The sequence below is a fragment of the Triticum dicoccoides genome, chromosome 3B, assembly GCF_002162155.2.
Source record: "Triticum dicoccoides isolate Atlit2015 ecotype Zavitan chromosome 3B, WEW_v2.0, whole genome shotgun sequence".
In the NCBI taxonomy this organism is placed as follows: domain Eukaryota; kingdom Viridiplantae; phylum Streptophyta; class Magnoliopsida; order Poales; family Poaceae; genus Triticum; species Triticum dicoccoides.
Genome location: NC_041385.1, coordinates 48,427,723 through 48,446,383, shown reverse-complemented (window position 1 = coordinate 48,446,383; position 18,661 = coordinate 48,427,723). Strand labels below are relative to the sequence as shown.

At 49.2% G+C, this 18,661-nt stretch overlaps 1 pseudogene; it reads right to left on the bottom strand.

Moving 5' to 3' along the window:
* Window positions 1-16,042, bottom strand: part of LOC119279228 — a 132,107-nt pseudogene extending 116,065 nt beyond the window's left edge.
* Between the last annotated feature and the right edge of the window lie 2,619 nt (window positions 16,043-18,661).

The following is an 18,661-nucleotide window of genomic DNA, read 5'->3' as shown; positions in this document are numbered from 1 at the left end:
ACTGCACTGCAGTATCCCGTCATGGCTGGGCTTCTCACGTCCCACTCTTTCATCACCTGATTGACCACTAAATCCGAGTCGCCATAGACCATTAGGCGACGGACGCCGAGTGAAATGGCCATGCGCAACCCATATAGGAGGGCCTCATATTCTGCCTCATTGTTGGAGGAATCAAAGTGAATCTGGAGCACATATCTGAGCTTATCTCCTCTGGGGGAAACCAGGACAACCCCAGCACCGGAACCATTCAACATCTTAGAACCATCGAAAAACATGGTCCAATGCTCCGAGTGAACTTCAGTCGGCTGCTGCTGTTCGATCCACTCGGCGAGGAAATCTGCTATTGCCTGGGACTTAATGGCTTTCTTTGCCTCAAACTTGATATCAAGGGGAAGAAGTTCAATCGCCCATTTGGCCACTCGACCAGTTGCATCTCTGTTGTGCAAAATCTCTGATAGTGGAGCGTCGCTAACGACTGTGATTGAATGGTCAGAGAAATAATGAGCAACCTTCTTTGTGGTCATGTATATTCCATACACAAGCTTCTGATAATGAGGATATCTCTGCTTGGATGGAGTCAAGACTTCAGACAAATAATACACTGGGCGCTGAACCTTGAGAGCTTTTCCTTCTTCTTCCCGCTCGACCGTTAGCACAGTACTGACGACTTGTCCTGTGGCTGCGATGTAGAGCAACAGAGGCTCTTTGCTGATTGGAGCAGCAAGCACCCGCTGGGTGGAGAGCAGAGCTTTTAGCTCGGCAAACGCTGCATCAGCTTCTGGAGTCCACTCGAACTTGTCAGCCTTCTTCATCAGTCGGTAAAGAGGCAATGCCTTTTCACCGAGTCGTGAGATGAATCGACTTAATGCGGCCAAGCATCCAGTAAGCTTCTGGACATCGTGCACTCGCACAGGGCGTTTCATTCGGAGAATAGTGCCAATCTTTTCTGGGTTGGCGTCGATTCCCCGTTCGGAAACGAGGAAACCGAGTAACTTGCCACCAGGAACTCCAAATGTGCACTTTGATGGATTGAGCTTGATATCATATCTTCTGAGGTTGGCAAATGTTTCGGCGAGGTCAGCGAGCAGGTCGGAACCTTTTCGTGACTTGACAACAATATCATCCATATAAGCTTCCACATTCCGACTGATTTGAGTGAGTAGACACTTCTGGATCATTCGCATAAATGTGGCTCCGGCATTCTTGAGGCCGAATGGCATGGTGATATAGCAGAAGCACCCGAATGGAGTGATGAAAGCTGTTTTTACTTCATCGGGCCCATACAGACGGATCTGGTGGTACCCGGAGTAAGCATCTAAAAAAGACAACCTCTCGCATCCCGCGGTCGAGTCAACAATTTGATCTATGCGAGGGAGAGGAAAGTGATCTTTCGGGCAGGCCCGGTTGATGTGCTTGAAATCAATGCACATTCGGAGCGACTTGTCCTTCTTAGGAACCATGACGACATTAGCGAGCCACTCGGAGTGGAATATCTCTCGGATAAATCCTGCCGCCAACAGTCGAGCCACTTCTTCACCGATGGCCTTTCTCTTCTGGACGGTGGACCGCCGAAGATGTTCTTTGACTGGCTTTGCAGACGAGTCGACTCTTAGGCGATGCTCAGCCAGTCCCCTGGGAACACCTGGCATGTCAGCGGGCTTCCATGCAAAAATGTCCCAGTTCTCACGGAGGAACTGGATGAGCGCTTCTTCCTATTTTGGGTCGAGTGTTGTGGAGATGCGGGTCGGAGCTGCTTCGGGGTCGGTCGGGTGAATGTGAACAGGCTTCGTCTCACCGGACGACTGGAATGCAGATTCTGTGGCGGGTTTCTTGGATCGCAGCAAGTCACTTGGATCTGCGTTTTGCTTGTATTCTTCGAACTCGACCGCTGTCACTTGGGAATCGGCAATTTTGGAGCCCTTCTGAAAGCACTCCTCTGCCTTTTTCCTATCACCGGTGACAGTGATCACACCTTTGGGACCGGGCATCTTCAATTTGAGGTACACGTAACATGGTCGAGCCATGAACCGTGCATAGGCTGGTCTCCCCAAAATGGCATGATATGCACTTTGAAAATCCACGACCTCAAACGTCAACTTTTCTTTGCGAAAATGCTTTGAATCGCCAAACACTACGTCCAAAGCTATCTGGCCGAGCGACTCGGCCTTCTTCCCTGGTATAACTCCATGGAAGCTCATGTTACTAGTGCTCAGTCGGGACATCGGAATGCCCATACCTTTCAACGTGTCTGCATATAACAGATTCAGCCCACTTCCACCGTCCATCAGCACCTTTGTCAGTCGAGTGCCTTCGACAACTGGATCGACCACCAAAGCTTGCCTCCCAGGGGTGGCAATATGAGTCGGGTGATCAGATTGGTCGAATGTGATGGGTGTTTGAGACCACTTCAGATAATTTGCCTTTGCTGGGGCAACCATGTTAACCTCTCGGTTAATCACTTTCAGTCGACTTCTGCTTTCCACATCTGCGAAGATCATCAGAGTGGAGTTGATATGCGGATATCCTCCCTCACTGTCCTCTTTGTCTTCGGCCTTGTCCGGCTCCTTCTCCTTGTCCTTAGACTGTTTTCCCTGAAACTGCTGGATCAGGAGTCGACATTGGCGAGGGGTGTGCTTTGGGTAAATGATATTCCCCTCTTCATCTTTCTTCGTGTGAATATGACACGGCATATCCATCACGTCGTTCCCTTCTTTATCCTTTACCTTCTTGGGGTTCCAGGATCCTTTTGGTTTCCCCTTAAACTTTCCTTGAGTCACGGCCAGAGCCTCTCCAGGAGCTGCCGGTTCAGCCTTCCGCTTCTGTTTCCGACTGGTGTTTCCTTTTTCCGACTGACTCGGCTTGTGCTTGCCGCTTCGGAGTCGGTCTTCTTCTTCGCCGTTGGCGTACTTGGTAGCAATCTCCATCATCCGACTCAAGGTCATGTCACCGGTTCGACCAAATTTCAAACTCAGTTCTCTGTTCTTGACACCATCTTTGAAGGCGCATACTGCCTGATGGTCAGAGACATTTTCCACAGTGTGGTGCAAAGTGATCCACCTCTGAATATACTCTCTGAGAGTCTCATTGGTTTTCTGCACGCAGACTTGCAACTCTGTCAATCCCGCTGGTCGCTTGCAAGTCCCTTCGAACATTCTGACGAACACTCGGGACAGATCTTCCCAAGTGTAAATGCTGCTAGGAGGCAATTGAGTCAACCATGCCCTGGCAGAACCTTCCAACATGAGGGGCAAATGCTTCATGGCCACCTCGTCGTTCCCACCACCGATCTGAACTGCCACTCGGTAGTCTTCAAGCCAAGTTTCAGGCTTAGACTCACCAGTGAACTTGCTGACTCCTGTTGCCAACCTGAAATTGGGGGGGATAACTGCGGCTCTGATAGCTCTGCTGAAACATTCAGGACCAGAAACATGTACTCGACTGCTCGTGGGTACATCTCTGTCGAGTGCACCTCGATGGGCTCTGTTCCGGTGGACCAACCCTTGCACGATAATGGATCGCGCGTCGAAGCCTGGCTCTCTGGGGTCAACTGGAACCCTACGCCCTGTACTGTACTGACGCCTATCATCTGGCTGCCGAGGAGCGCAAGACCCACCCCTCGGAGGGGAATAGGGCACTCGACGCCTATCATCTCGGTCGAGTCTGTCACCATATTGATCTCGCCGATTCTCATGCCCTTCGCGCCGCGGAGGCGATCTGGGGCTGTGAGCCGACTGAACCGTATTCACAGTGACGGATCGACTGTGAATTCTGTTGCGCGACTGAGACACGGCTGAATTCTGATCTCCTGCTGCTCGGAGCAGATCCCTGATCTGCAGCAAACCTCTGCCAGCCTCTGACTGCGAAGGCTGAATGGACTCTGCTATACGGGTCGCAGCTGCTAAATTCTGAATTGGGGTTCGATATACCTGAGTCGGCGGGAAGAGTTGACGTCGACTGGTGTCGGGAACTCGTTGCCGCGCGCGCTCGTCGAGTGCTCGCTGAAGGTTCTCCAGTCGAGTGCGCTCGGCCAAATTGGCGAGACGCGCCTCCTCTAAGGCACGAGCCTCGGGGGTTTCTCCTGCGATGGGAATACGCAGGGGATCCTCGTTCCTGCGGCGAAGCTCTTCTCTTTGCAGAGAGTCGAGTGGCTCGGGCTGGTACTCTTCGTAGCCTCGTGCAGGGTCGCCGCCGTCGCCTGCTCCACCACCACGGGCGAAGCCAGGAGGACTGTGGGGCCCGTCGACCATCAAGATTTCCGCCGCTGGATCACTGCTTCCGCACTCGGATGCAGTCTCTCCGGAGCCAGTCGACTGATCGAACAAGCCGTAGAGAGATTCGTTGGGCTCGATTGCCGCAATTTGTGTAGTGGCCGACTGGCGAGCCACCGCGTGACTCACCCATCGTTGAAGCCTCGACCGGCCTGAGCGCTTGCGCTGGCGGGAGACCGGGAGGGTGGAAGATGGAGGAGCCGACCGATACTGGGTCGATGGTTGCCGCAGCAGAACGCCGCGGACACATGCGCGAAAATGCGTCGCACCGCGGACGGGGAGCGCATCTACGTCGAGTGGAGCCTCCTGGAGCCATGCGGAGTCGTCGGCGATGAAGGCGAGAGCGCCGAGACGGATCTCTTGACCCTCGACCAAAATTCCAGCAGACACCATGATGAAAGTACTCGGAAGAATCGCAACTTCTCCACAAAATCGATAAAACACTAGCCCCACGGTGGGCGCCAACTGTCGTGGTTCTAAGCCTGACAGTAGAGTGGGTGGTAGGTATGGAGAGGCAAGGTCCTAGCTATGGAGAGGTTGTAAGCACAAGGGATGTACGAGTTCAGGCCCTTCTCGGAAGAAGTAACAGCCCTACGTCTCGGAGCCCGGAGGCGGTCGAGTGGATTATCAATGTATGGATTACAAGGTGCCGAACCCTTCTGCCTGTGGAGGGGGGTGGCTTATATAGAGTGTGCCAGGACCCCAGCCAGCCCACGTAGGAGAGGGTTTAAGGTGAGTTAAGTCTGGGGCGTTACTGGTAACGCCCCACATAAAGTGCCTTTACTATCATAAGGTCTACTTAATTACAGGCCGTTGCGGTGCAGAGTGCCTCTTGACCTCCTGGTGGTCGAGTGAGTCTTCGTGGTCGAGTCCTTCAGGCCAGTCGAGTGAATCCTCATTGGTCGACTGGAAGGCGACCTCTTCTAGGGATGTCCTAGGGTAAGTTACTTGGAACAGGTCCATGACCCTACCCTAGGTACATAACCCCATCATCGGGCCCTCTCGATGGAGGTAAAACCCTACTTCCTGCTTGATTAATATCGAAGATATGGGTAGTACAAGAGTAGATCTACCACGCGATCATAGAGGCTAAACCCTAAGAGCTAGCCTATGATGGTATGATTGTAATTGTGATCGGCCTTCTAAGGACCAACCTCTCCGGTTTATATAGGCACCGGAGAGGGCTAGGGTTTACATGGAGTCGGTTACAAGGAAGGAAACACAATATCCGGATCGCCAAGCTTGCGTTCCACGCCAAGGAGAGTCCCATCCGGACACGGGCCAAAGTCTTGAGTCTTGTATCTTCACACTTCAATAGTCCGGACAAAGTATATAGTCCGGCTGTCCGGATACCCCCTAATCCAGGACTCCCTCACTAGCCCCTGAACCAGGCTTCAATGACGATGAGTCCGGCGCGTAGTTTTGTCTTCGGCATTGCAAGGCGGGTTCCTTCTCTGAATACTCCAAAGTGCCTGTTATGACGAATAGTGTCCGACCTCCAATCAATGTTGTGCCCCTCGGCTTCAGTGCCTTCATAATGACCATCTCCATGTGTCGAGCGAATGCGAGGAGCCGAGTCATTTTTGCATTTGACACCCTCAATCCTCCGGGCTGACCGCCTATTTGAAGGGACAGGGATTCTTAGATCCAAACCTCACTCTCCCTCCCTGAGCTAGCATCCAATAGAGCGCTCCGCGAAAAAACCATTCCAACATGGCCGGTCGTCGCAGCTTTTCTGCTCGCCCTCCTCATTCTAAGTCGGGGGATTGGGGAGAGTGTTCAGTCCCACATAGCCGTTTGATAGAGTTACAAAGCCAAGGGTTTCTCCCACCGGCGTTCATGGTCCCTGTCCGAGCCGGAATAGCTACTTATGACGGAGGGGAACAAGCGGAGGGATCTCCAAATCCATCTCCAGAGGAGCGTATATGCCTCATCCCGCATCTGCTAAGGGGCGTCGGGTTTCCCATCCACCCGTTTCTTCGCGGGCTCCTGGAGTTCTACGGCCTCCAGTTGCACAATCTTACCCTTGCCTCCATTCTGGATATAGCGAGGTAAGTCGCCCTTTGCGAGCTGCTTTTAGGCTGCGAACCTCACTTCGGATTATGGAGGAAGCTGTTCTGCCTTGTCCCCCGCACCCAGGGAGAATCCCTATGTCAAGTGGGCGGGGCCGAAGTATGACGCATTGCCGAGACCCGATACCTGTCCGGCACTCCTAAGAAGGCACCAGAAAACTGGCCTTTAGAGTGATTTCACATTGACGACGTTCCCCTTCCGGATCCAGTCCGGACAGGCCTCCCCAAGTTCAGTAACGCCCCGCCGAGGGCACGCCTAAGCTGGCGCCCTCGGGGCCCTCAAGAAGAGGATACGAGGGATATACACTTCCTGATGAGCAGGATAAATTTACTGGCCAAATCCGGACTGACGATAGTCGAGGTCATGGCCATATGCATAATGCGGGGAGTGCAACCGCTTCAATATCGGGGGAAGCCCATGTGTCACTTCAACGGGGAAGACGACGCCACCTGATGCGGCCGTAAGGGTCCGGACTCTGCCACTGCTTTGGCAAGGATATTGTTTGATTTATACAAAGGGGAAGAGGAGGAATTCCTTCGCATTAAACCGCATGACGGATTCTCTATGTACAACCCCCCAGAGTGGGTAAGTCGTCATTCCTTTCCCTATTTCACTTACTTTAGCATTCTTCTGCTAAGATTGCCTGCATCGATGTTTCCGAGCAGGAACTGAGGAGGGCTGTAGAAGGAATCTTCAGCCCCTCCCCGCAGCCAGAGGACCCCAGAAGGGCCCTGGATCCCGAACTAAAAGAAGATCCGGATATTACCGTGGAGCTTGTCAACAGGGTATTTTATCAAGCGAGCTGGGATGGTGCTTCAGTGGCCATTACGGCCGACTATCCCGTACTGCTCCCTGTGTCGCGTGTAAGTCAAACTAAAAAACCCTATCCTCCGAAGAGGACTCCCCTCAGGTATTATGCTTTACGTTGAGGCGTCGTGCTATTTGCAGAGACGGCGGTCGGAGCATGGGGCCGAGCCCCTAGGGACTCGTCAGCCATGGGTATCCGGGTTGGGCAGGCTCAAGAGGAAGGCGGTGAGGGTCGACACACCGCTGCAGAGGTAAAGTAGTAACCTGCCCTGCAATTATAGTATTTGAAATATAATAGATCTCTTTGCGTCTGACAGGAAGAGAAGCAGTCGGACTATATCCGGGGATCCCACCAATCACGCCTCCACCAGCCGGGTTCAAGAACCAGCTTCGAGAGCGGAGGCGGACACGGTGCCTGTTCCGCATAGCTCTCCGACAGAGGACGCAGATATGTTTTCGGCCAGAAACTCCGAATTGGAGAGCGCCATGAATTACCGGCGCCGGAGGGCCGTGCTTCGGAACAACATCTTTTCCGAAGAGGCATTTAATGCCTTCAATTCGGCAGACGCATACGTCCGAGCTGCTCAGGGCGGACTTGCCCGAGCGACGAACCAGTATACCAAAGATATACGGGTAAGAAGCTTTGATAAGTATGTATAACGGTAGCCCCTGAGACTTGAAATAGTTGGAACAACTGTTTGAAGGATCAATTTATGCACAGGTCCTTGTAGATAAGAATGAACAATTGGCTCGGGAGCTGGAGTTATGCAAGGCCCAGCTAAGGGACAAGGTTGCCAAGTTGGAGGAATCCTAGAAGGCCTCACATGGTAACATTTGTCTTAATTGTATGAAGATGCACGAGTTAGTAAATGGCTGGTATGACTAGTCTAACAGAAAATTTTGCAGACAATCTCGGGGTGAATCCGGAGGGCGTAACGGATGACGACTCGCATCTTAAAGGCAGCTAAAGGCTGGCGAGCGCATCCTTACGCAAGTTAAGCAAGAGAAGATCAATCTTCAAGATTCCAATATTCGGCTGGACGTGGAATTAAAAGACGTCCGCGCTCAACTGGCGGACTCCGTGAAGGAGAACAAAAGGCTTCGACGTGACATTTATGGTGAGTGCCCAGACGAACTGTATAATAGTTCGGCGAGGAAGTATATTGAAAGAATTTTGCTTGCAGGAATGTTAACAGGTCGCCCCGAAGAGGAGATGCCCTCATCTGCAAGTGATTTACTGCAAGACCTCTCGCAACTGCACGAGCGAGCTCGACAAGTGATGCAGGGTGTTACTCAGGCCTTGTGGCCATCAAGCTTATTGCCGAACGGCATGGCGGAGCTTGTGGATATGCTTCAAGGAGCACGGCGGCGCTTCCGATTGTGGAAGATGTCAGCTTGCCGGCGAGGTGCAACAGAAGCCTGGGCTATGGTGAAGACGCGCTACACCAAGCTGGACCCGAACCATATGTTCGAAGTAGGACCGGCGGGGCCTGATGGGCAAGAAATTCCCGTGAGCCTGGTATATGACCAGGTAGCGTTAGCCACCAAGTATTCGCAATAGGATTGTAAGCTAGATAGCTTGTTGGATGGTGTAGAGGAAGAGTACAGTCAGTCCAAGTGACTATGTAATTTATTGGACATAATTAGTCCCTATCCAGATTAAAATCATTTGTCATGGCGGACCTTTTCGCTTCAGCCCCCGGATCCTATAGCGCGGGGTGTGTCCGAATACCCGCTCAGTTATACAAGACCGGGGTATGCGCGGAGACAAGGCGTAGGGGTCATAAGTGCTTGAACAGACAAGTACCCAACTACTTATGTTATATTATATGGATAGTAAGAAACATCTTCCAGGGAGAATAGTTCCGTTAGGGGTTCCTTTCCCTGGGTACGCATGCGACAATACACATGTCCGTACCGCGAACGATGGCGCAGGATATAAGACTTCTGGGGATTTACGTTGTAATAAACGAATACATCTTTTGTTCATCGATCGAATATTCTCTTAAGGAAACTAGCTTTCGGCTTCACCCAGTCTGAGGTACACATCCGGATGAACCGACAGTAACAATCACAAAGGTGCTCCCCTTATGCCCTAGCCGAATTAACGGGAACGTAGGGCATAAACACAAGAGCCAGGCAACCCATCTTGGCCACATCTTAAGTCATATCGATGCATATAATGGTGAAGAAAAGGCACATATGGAAAAAGAACGCATATGTGATGGGCAAAAAGCCATTTAAAGTAATTATGTTTAGCTTCCGAATAGGAAGCCCCCAGGAATAGCTTACACACATAGTACGGCCGGAGTGATCCGGGAGTCCGCATTGTATTAAATACTTTGTGTGAAGAGAAAAAAAAGGGGTCAGGAAAGGAAAAAAAGGGGGGGAGCATAATTAAAAAGGAGGGGTAAGGAGATGAACACTGAGTTCGGCGTTAGGCGTAGAATCTCCAGAGTCTGGCCGCGTTACATGGGTTCGGCTCGAGTCTGTTATCGGATGCGTTACGCAAGCGGTACGCTCCTCCGGTGAGGACTTTGTCAATGACGAAGGGACCCTCCCACTTGGGTTTGAGCTTGTCCTTCTTCTTCTCCGGTAGGCGTAGAACGAGCTCGCCAATATTGTAAGTTTGGCCCGCACTTCTCTGCTTTGATATCCTCGAGCCTGCTGCTGATAGAATGCGGAGCAGGCTTTTGCGACGTCGCGCTCCTCCTCCAAGGCATCCAAGTTATCCTGCCGATCTAACTCGGCTTCCTTCTCTTCGTACATGCGTACGCGTGGCGAATCATGTATTATGTCACAGGGTAGTACTGCCTCCGCGCCGTATACCATAAAAAATGGTGTATATCCGGTAGTGCGATTCGGCGTGGTCCACAGCCCCCAGAGTACGGAGTCGAGCTCTTCGACCCAGTGCGTATCCGACTCTGTCAAGGATCGCACTAGTCTGGGTTTGATGCCGCTCATGATGAGACCATTTTCCCGCTCTACCTGGCCGTTTGTTTGCGGATGGTAGACGGAAGCGTAATTGAGCTTAATGCCCATTTTTCCGCACCAAGTTTTAACTTCATAGGCTGTGAAATTTGAGCCGTTATCAGTGATGATGCTATGGGGGATACCGTAGCGGTGTACGACCCTGGAGATGAAGTCTATTACTAGTCCGGATTCGGCCGTTTTGACTGGTTTGGCTTCTATCCAGTTGGTGAACTTGTCCACCATGACCAATAAGTATTTTTTCTTATGGCTTCCCCCTTTAAGGGGTCCGACCATATCCAGCCCCCAGACCGCGAAGGGCCAAGTTATGGGGATTGTTTGGAGAGCGGTAGGGGGCATATGACTCTGATTGGCGAAGAGCTGGCAACCGACGCAATGTTGGACAAGGTCCCGTGCGTCTGCTCGGGCCGTCGGCCAATAGAAACCTGTACAGAAGGCTTTGCTAACTAGTGCTCGAGTCGCGGCATGGTGCCCGCCCTGTCCGGCATGGATTTCAGCCAAGAGCTGCCGCCCTTCCTCTTCGGAGATGCATCTTTGGAGCACTCCGGTAGCACTTTTCTTGTAGAGTTCCCCTTCGTGGACTTTGTAAGCTTTAGAACGCCGGACTATGCAGCGTGCTTCATTTTGGTCTTCGGGGAGCTCCTGCCTATTTAGGTAGGCCAAGAAAGGCTCAGTCCACGGGGCGATCACGGCCATGATTTCGTGGGCCAAAGATGTTATTTCGGTGGCAGAGCCTCCGATTGTGTCTGATGGTTAGGGATCTGGGGGTGTGTTCGCATCCGTGCTAGTATTGCCGGACTCCCCTTCCCATACCACAGATGGCTTGAACAACCTTTCCAGGAATATGTTAGGTGGGACAGGGTCGCGTTTGGCGCTGATGCGGGCGAGGACGTCCGCCGCTTGATTGTTTTCTCGAGCCACATGGTGGAATTCGAGCCCCTCGAACCGAGCTGACATTTTGAGGACGGCATTATGGTAGGCCGCCATTTTCGGATCCTTGGCATCAAAGTCCCCGTTTATTTGTGATATTGCGAGGTTCGAATCCCCGCGCACTTCCAGGCGTTGAATGCCCATAGAGACTGCCATCCGAAGACCATGCAACAGAGCCTCGTATTCGGCTGCGTTGTTGGAGTCTGTGTATAATATTTGGAGGACGTACTAGACCGTGTCACCGGTGGGAGACGTCAGGACTACACCTGCTCCCAATCCGGCCAGCATTTTAGAGTCGTAGAAGTGCATGATCCAGTTGGAGTACGCGTCGTACTCTTTAGGGAGTTCGGCTTCCGTCCATTCGGTGACAAAGTCAGCCAGTACTTGCGACTTGATGGCCCGCCGTGGTTTATATATTATGTCGAATGGGAGGAGCTCAATAGCCCATTTGGCAATCCGGCCCGTAGCGTCGCGGTTATTTATTATGTCATTGAGTGGTACTTCAGAGGCCACTGTAATCGAACACTCTTTAAAGTAGTGTCGCAGCTTCCGGGATGCCATGAAGACCGCATATGCTATTTTTTAATAGTGTGGGTATCGGGATTTGCATGGGGTGAGAACCGTGGATACGTAATAAACCGGCTTTTGGAGTGGGAATTTGTATCTGTTAACCCCTCGTTCGACGACGAGCACTGCGCTTACCACTTGATGTGTTGCGGCTATGTACAGTAGCATAGGCTCGCCGATATTTGGCGCTGTTAGGACTAGATTACTGGCCAGTAAGGTCTTTATTTCATCGAGTCCGGCCGCGGCTACATCCGTCCATACGAAGTGTTCGGTGCACCAAAGGAGGCGGTAAAGAGGCAATGCCTTTTCTCCTAACTTGGAGATAAAGCGGCTCAAAGCGGCCACACATCCGGCTAGCTTCTGGATGTGCTTGAGGTCTGTTGGTATAGCCAACTGTGACAGAGTTCGGATTTTTGCCGGATTCGCTTCAATTCCTCTATTGGAAACAATGAAGCCCATCAGTTTCCCCGAGAGGACGCCAAAGACGCATTTTTCCAGGTTCAACTTAATGTCGTATGTCCGGAGGTTATCGAATGTAAGCCTCAGGTCATCTATTAGGGTTTCGACGTGTCTAGTTTTTATGACCACGTCGTCCACATATGCTTCCACTATTTTGCCGATTTGTTTTTCCAGGCATGTTTGAATCATGCGTTGATAGGTTGCGTCGGCATTCTTGAGCCCGGAGGGCATAGTGTTGAAGCAAAAAGGGCCATATGGCATTATAAAAGCTGTTGCAGCTTGGTCAGACTCTGCCATCTTTATTTGATGGTATCCAGAGTATGCGTCGAGAAAACACAGCGAGTCGTGTCCAGCTGTGGCATCGATGATTTGATCGATGCGAGGGAGGGGAAAGGGATCCTTGGGGCAAGCCTTGTTGAGGTCTTTGAAGTCGACGCATAAGCGCCAGGATTTGTCCTTCTTTGGTACCATTACCAAATTTGCCAGCCAATCCGGATGTTTAATATCTTTGATGAATCCGGCCTCGAGTAGCTTGGCTAACTCTTCCCCCATTGCTTTTCGTTTGGGTTCTGAGAATCACCTTAGGGTCTGCTTGACCGGTTTGTATCCTTTTAGAATATTGAGGCTGTGTTCGGCCAATCTGCGTGGGATGCCCGGCATGTCCGATGGGTGCCAGGCGAAAATGTCCCAATTCTTGCGTAAGAAATCTCGAAGTGCAGCGTCCATCGCGGGGCTCAACTGTGTCCCGATGGAAGCTGTCTTTGTGGGGTCCGTTGGATGGACTTGGAATTTGACTATCTCGTCTGCAGGTTTAAATGAGGTGGACTTGGGTCGCTTGTCGAGTATCACGTCGTCCCTGTCCACGGTGGCCCGCAGCATTGTTAACTCTTCGGCTGCTAGGGCTTCAAATAATGCTTCCAGGGCTACTGTTGCGGTTTTATTTTCGGCGCGAAGTGCGATGTCCGGATCACTAGCTAGAGTGATGATTCCATTGGGTCCGGGCATTTTAAGCTTCATGTACCCGTAATAGGGTACAACTTGAAAGCTTGTAAACGCGTCCTGCCCTAGAAGGGCATGGTATCCGCTGCTAAAGGGAGCCACTCAGAATGTCATTTCGTCGGACCTATAATTCTCCAGGGTGCCGAATACCACATCGAGTGTGATTTTTCCCGCACACTGCGCTTCTAGAGTAGGGATAATTCTCCTGAAGGTTGTGCCGCTTTGTTCGATGCGGCTTTTATCAATTTCCATCTTGCTGAGTGTTTCTTCATAAATCAGATTTAATCCGCTTCCGCCGTCCATGAGTACTTTAGTGAGCCGAAAGCAGTCTACGATCGGGCTAAGGACCAGAGCGGCTGGTGCCTGGACAGTCTGGAATCGAGGTTCATCACTGGCATTAAAAGTTATAGCAGTGTCGTTCCAGGGGTTTATTTTTGCCACATGGCGAATTTCAGCGAAGCTTCGATGAGCTCGCTTGCGCCTATTGTTCGAGGCAAAAGTCTCGAAGACTGTTAGTACCGTATTGTGTTCGTTGGCAGGATGTTGTTCTGCTTTATGTCTTACAAGAAGATCCTCGCCACTTTTTGCCACCTGCCGGAGTATCCAACATGCCCTAAGGCTATGAGTTGGTATTGTATCCGGAGTACTGTGGAGCTTACATGGCCCGTCGAGCCATTCTTCCAATACGGTTCCCCACCCAGGGGTGGGCTTTGGTTTCTTGGGGATTGGATCGGCCGACTTAAGAGAGTTCGCCCGTTTAGTTCGGACAAAGGTCTTGGTGAGAGCAGTACTATCCCAAAATTCTGTTTGGGTTTTCCAAGCGCTTTTCATCGCACAGTACTTCCATACTATGATTGCCAAGTCCGTGAAGTGTACTATGTCATGGCGGCTTATAGTATTGAGGAGTCCTTCATCCGTGCAGTTTTTGCAGAAGAGTAAGACCACGTTCTCCTCGCGGCAGTCCTTGACCTTGTTAAGCGCAAGGAGGAATCCGGCCCAGTAGTGACGTACGGTTTCCTGGGGCTCTTGCCTGATGCGGGAGAGACGGTTTAAGTCCAGGTAGGTGTTGTTGGCTGAATCCGTATTCTGATCCGATGTAACACCCAGGGGCGTGGGACGCTCCAAGCCTGACAGCTCGGGATCCGGAGTGTCGCCCAATTTCTTCAGCCCAATGCCCAATTCTGGGACTTGGTGCGTGTCTTCCTTTGAGCAGGTATTCGGCTCAAGGAGTTCGGTGATCCGGACATAATTCGTCCTCAAAGTCGAGGGATGGTCCGTGTGAGGTTCCTCCACTACCGCTATCTCATGGGTGGCCGGTGGGGATCTGATGTCCCTTTGGTCGGGTTTAAGCCCGATCGGTCGTAGTCTGTAGCGACTCCCAGAGCGGCGATGCGATCCAAAAGCTCGTTGAGGGAGGAGAGATCCATCGGATCCATCTGTTCAGCGAATTCCAAACTGACGCGAAGGTTATGATTGACGACCCGAGAGGCCATCGTTGGCGCTACCGCCGATGGGGCGGCCATGATAAAGCCGCCGAGTCTGGCCTATAGCCAGAGCTCCCTCCGAAGTAATGTCGTCCTTGACGATGAGACGAGCCATCGAGCCTTGCGGCGACGTCACAGAGGAACTCTCAATGAAAGCACCAATGTCGGTGTCAAAACTGGCGGATCTCGGGTAGGGGGTCCCGGTCTGTGCGTCAAGGATGATGGTAACAGGAAGCAAGGGACACAGATGTTTACCCAGGTTCGGGCCCTCTCGATGGAGGTAAAACCCTACTTCCTGCTTGATTAATATTGAAGATATGGGTAGTACAAGAGTAGATCTACCACGAGATCGTAGAGGCTAAACCCTAAGAGCTAGCCTATGATGGTATGATTGTAATTGTGATCGGCCTTCTAAGGACCAACCTCTCCGGTTTATATAGGCACTAGAGAGGGCTAGGGTTTACATGGAGTCGGTTACAAGGAAGGAAACACAATATCTGGATCGCCAAGCTTGCCTTCCACACGAAGGAGAGTCCCATCCGGACACGGGCCGAAGTCTTGAGTCTTGTATCTTCACGCTTCAATAGTCCGGACAAAGTATATAGTCCGGCTGTCCGGATACCCCCTAATCCAGGACTCCCTCAGGGTGTATGACCATAGAAGGTTTTTATTCAAGTAAACAAAACAACAATTATTCTCTGACTTAAATGAATAACCGTATTGCAATGAACATGATCTAATCATATTCATGTTCAACGCAAACACCAAATAACATTTATTTAGGTTCAACACTAATCCCGATGGTAGAGGGAGTATGCGGTGGTGATCTTATCAACCTTGGAATCACTTCCAACACACATCGTCACCTCGCCCTTAACTAGTCTCTGTTTATTTTGCAACTCCTGTTTTGAATTATTAATCTTAGCAACTGAACCGGTATCAAATACCCAGGGGTTGCTATGAACACTAGTAAAGTACACATCCGTAACATGTATATCAAATATACTTTTGTTCACTTTGCCATCCTTCTTATCCGCCAAGTTTTTGGGGCAGTTCTGCTTACAATGACCATTCCCTTTGCAGTAGAAGCACTCAAGTTTAGGCTTTAGGTCCAGCTTTGGTCTTCTTCACGGGAGTGGCAACTTGCTTGCCATTCTTCTTGAAGTTCCCTTTCTTTCCCTTGCCCTTTTTCTTCAAACTAGTGGTCTTGTTAACCATCAACATTTGATGCTCTTTCTTGATTTCCACCTTCGCTGATTTCAGCATCGCGAAGAGATCGGGAATCGTTTTCGTCATCCCTTGCATATTATAGTTCATGACGAAGTTCTAGTAACTTGGTGATAGTGACTAGAGAACTCTATCAATCACTATCTTATCTGGAAGATTAACTCCCACTTGATTCAAGCGATTGTAGTACCCAGACATTCTGAGCACATGCTCACTCGCTGAGCTATTCTCCTCCATCTTGTAGGCAAATTACTTGTCATAGGTCTCATACCTCTCGACACGGGCATGAGTCTGAATTACCAATTTCAGCTCTTGAAACATCTCATATGTTCTGTGGCGTTCAAAACGTCTTTGCAGCCCCGATTCTAAGCTATAAAGCATGGCGCACTAAACTATCAAGTAGTCATCATACCGAGCTTACCAAACTTTCATAATGTCTACATCTGCTCCTGCAATAGGTTTGTCACCTAGCGGTGCATCAAGGACATAATTCTTCTGTGCAGCAATGAGGATAATCCTCAGATCACGGACCAACTCCGCATCATTGCTACTATCATCTTTCAACTTATTTTTCTCTAGGAACATAAAAAACATAGAGGAGCTATAACGCGAGCTATTGATCTACAACATAACTAGCAGTGTGTCCCGCGCATTTGCGCGACTAGATTTTCAGTGTGCTATATTTTTTTCCTTTAATATTTATTTCATTAGCACTTTAATGTTGTCATGCCTTTAGGTACACATCGAAATTAATATACCAGAACGTATAAACAATGTTTACCATGCCAAATATTTTTGGATGTTGTTCCTCGGCATGTTATTTTTGGATTTAATTATTTTTGATAATTTCTAAGAAATTCCCTGAAAGAGTAAGATTTAGCTTGGTTTTGCCCATTCCATTGTTTGTTTTATTGTATTCACCAGTATTGATTCGCGCACCATAATGTATGAAGATGAATCCCCACATGTTCATCCTACTCTAAATGTTAATGGTATTGATGTTGGTGGCTAGACGTGCAAAACCATAGGCACTATTCCCTGGTAAGAATTGTAACTATTTTCCCAAAAAATAAATAGTACCTATTTCACTCTGTTCCACTATTCCACACGTGCAAAACCATGGACAATCTTCAAGGATTGTTCTACAAAACTTACTTTTAGCATAGTGATCGTTTGTATCTGAATATGCTACATGTTCTCTTTCTCATAAGACCTAAACATTGGTTGCTTCCGCTAAAAAAACATTGGTTGAATTGTATTATTTTCTCACTCAGCGCAATTCTGTGTTCAAAAACTTTCACACATGCTTATCTTAATCAAATTTCTTTTCTTCATTTGTCCAAGTTAGGAAACATAATTATCTATTCATTTTCGCTCGTTGGACATACTACAGAAACCTAACTGCAAGCACTTGCTCTCATTTCGTATTTTATATTTCATAAATAAATTAGATGATAAGTGTTATATGTATTATAGATTTATAAAATAGGCATGTACTTCGTATCCACCTAATAAGAGTTGTATATTAATTAGAGATTTTAGCATGTCACAATATTTTTTTCATATTGTTCAATACTATTTTTTTGTAAAGTTGTACTTACATGGTGATAATTAATATGGATTTGAGAGATAAATATAGATATATTACTAATATAGTGTAAATTCTATATGATTCTTGTACTTTGGTGTAACATGCGAGGCATTGTCAGTTGATCACCTAATATGCGAGTGGTCGATCTAGCTCGTTTAGATTTTCAGCTCCATCGACTAAGGCCCCAACCTTGATTTTTGAGATAATATCGTGGTTATTTAAATATATTTTTCAATTTAAGTTGCCGAGTGTTAGTCCATGTCTCCGTATGCATGGCTTTTGTCAATGCGTCTGCCTCGGCCGGCCGTCCGGATGACAGCTAGGTTATCCATCTAGTGGCAGTGGAGTCCATTTGATTAACACTATTATTTTTCATTTAATTAGCACACATCAGTACAGTTTCTAAGCTCCCACGAATTGAGAGCTCTTGGTGAATCTCTACTACTATCAAACAATCGAGTTGTGGCAGAAACATTACATCTCAGCCATACATCCGCAATCTCTCAATGGACCGGATTGGCTTAATGTTGTATCACATCATTTACCAAAATCAATTTCCAATAATTACCATGATCTACGCCATCATAATTACGCAAAACTTACCAACCTGGGATGGGATGATCATAATCAATTAGCAATAATTACCATGATCCAATAATTATGCAATAATTACCGCGATCTCGCTCCAACCTGGAGACCTCCACCTTGGGCCGTCCGGTCCTCGCTCAAACCTCTCGACCCGAATTTCTCAGGCAGCCCTCCTCGCGCCGCCATCGACCTCCTTGCTCCAACCCCTAGCTGTGTTGTACACGTACCTATCTTTACTACTATTCATCTAATAATCTGCCTCTCTGCTTGTTTGAGTGAAGCTTTGCGTATGTGTGCTCCCGCTCCTTTGTGAATTGGTTTAGCGTTCTGAATCCACCATATTTTATATTGATCTTTTGCCAGATGTTCCAACAGCCCTGAGCGGCTACATCAACGAGCGAGCGAGCAAGCAGACGTGTTACGTCTGATATGCAGTTTGGGATCAAATCCACTGGGACCGATCAAGATAATTCAAAGGTGCGTGTACTGACTAAATAAATTCAACTCAAGTTGTCACTGTCATTGTTAGCTCCCTCAAATTGTTGTACTCATTATTAAAGGTTTTGGAGTGTGCTAACTGGAAGCACATGATTACTAATAACAGTTCGAAAAGATATACCATAGCTTCTGAAAAAATTCGAGCATACCAACCTTCGACTACCATAACAAAGTTAATA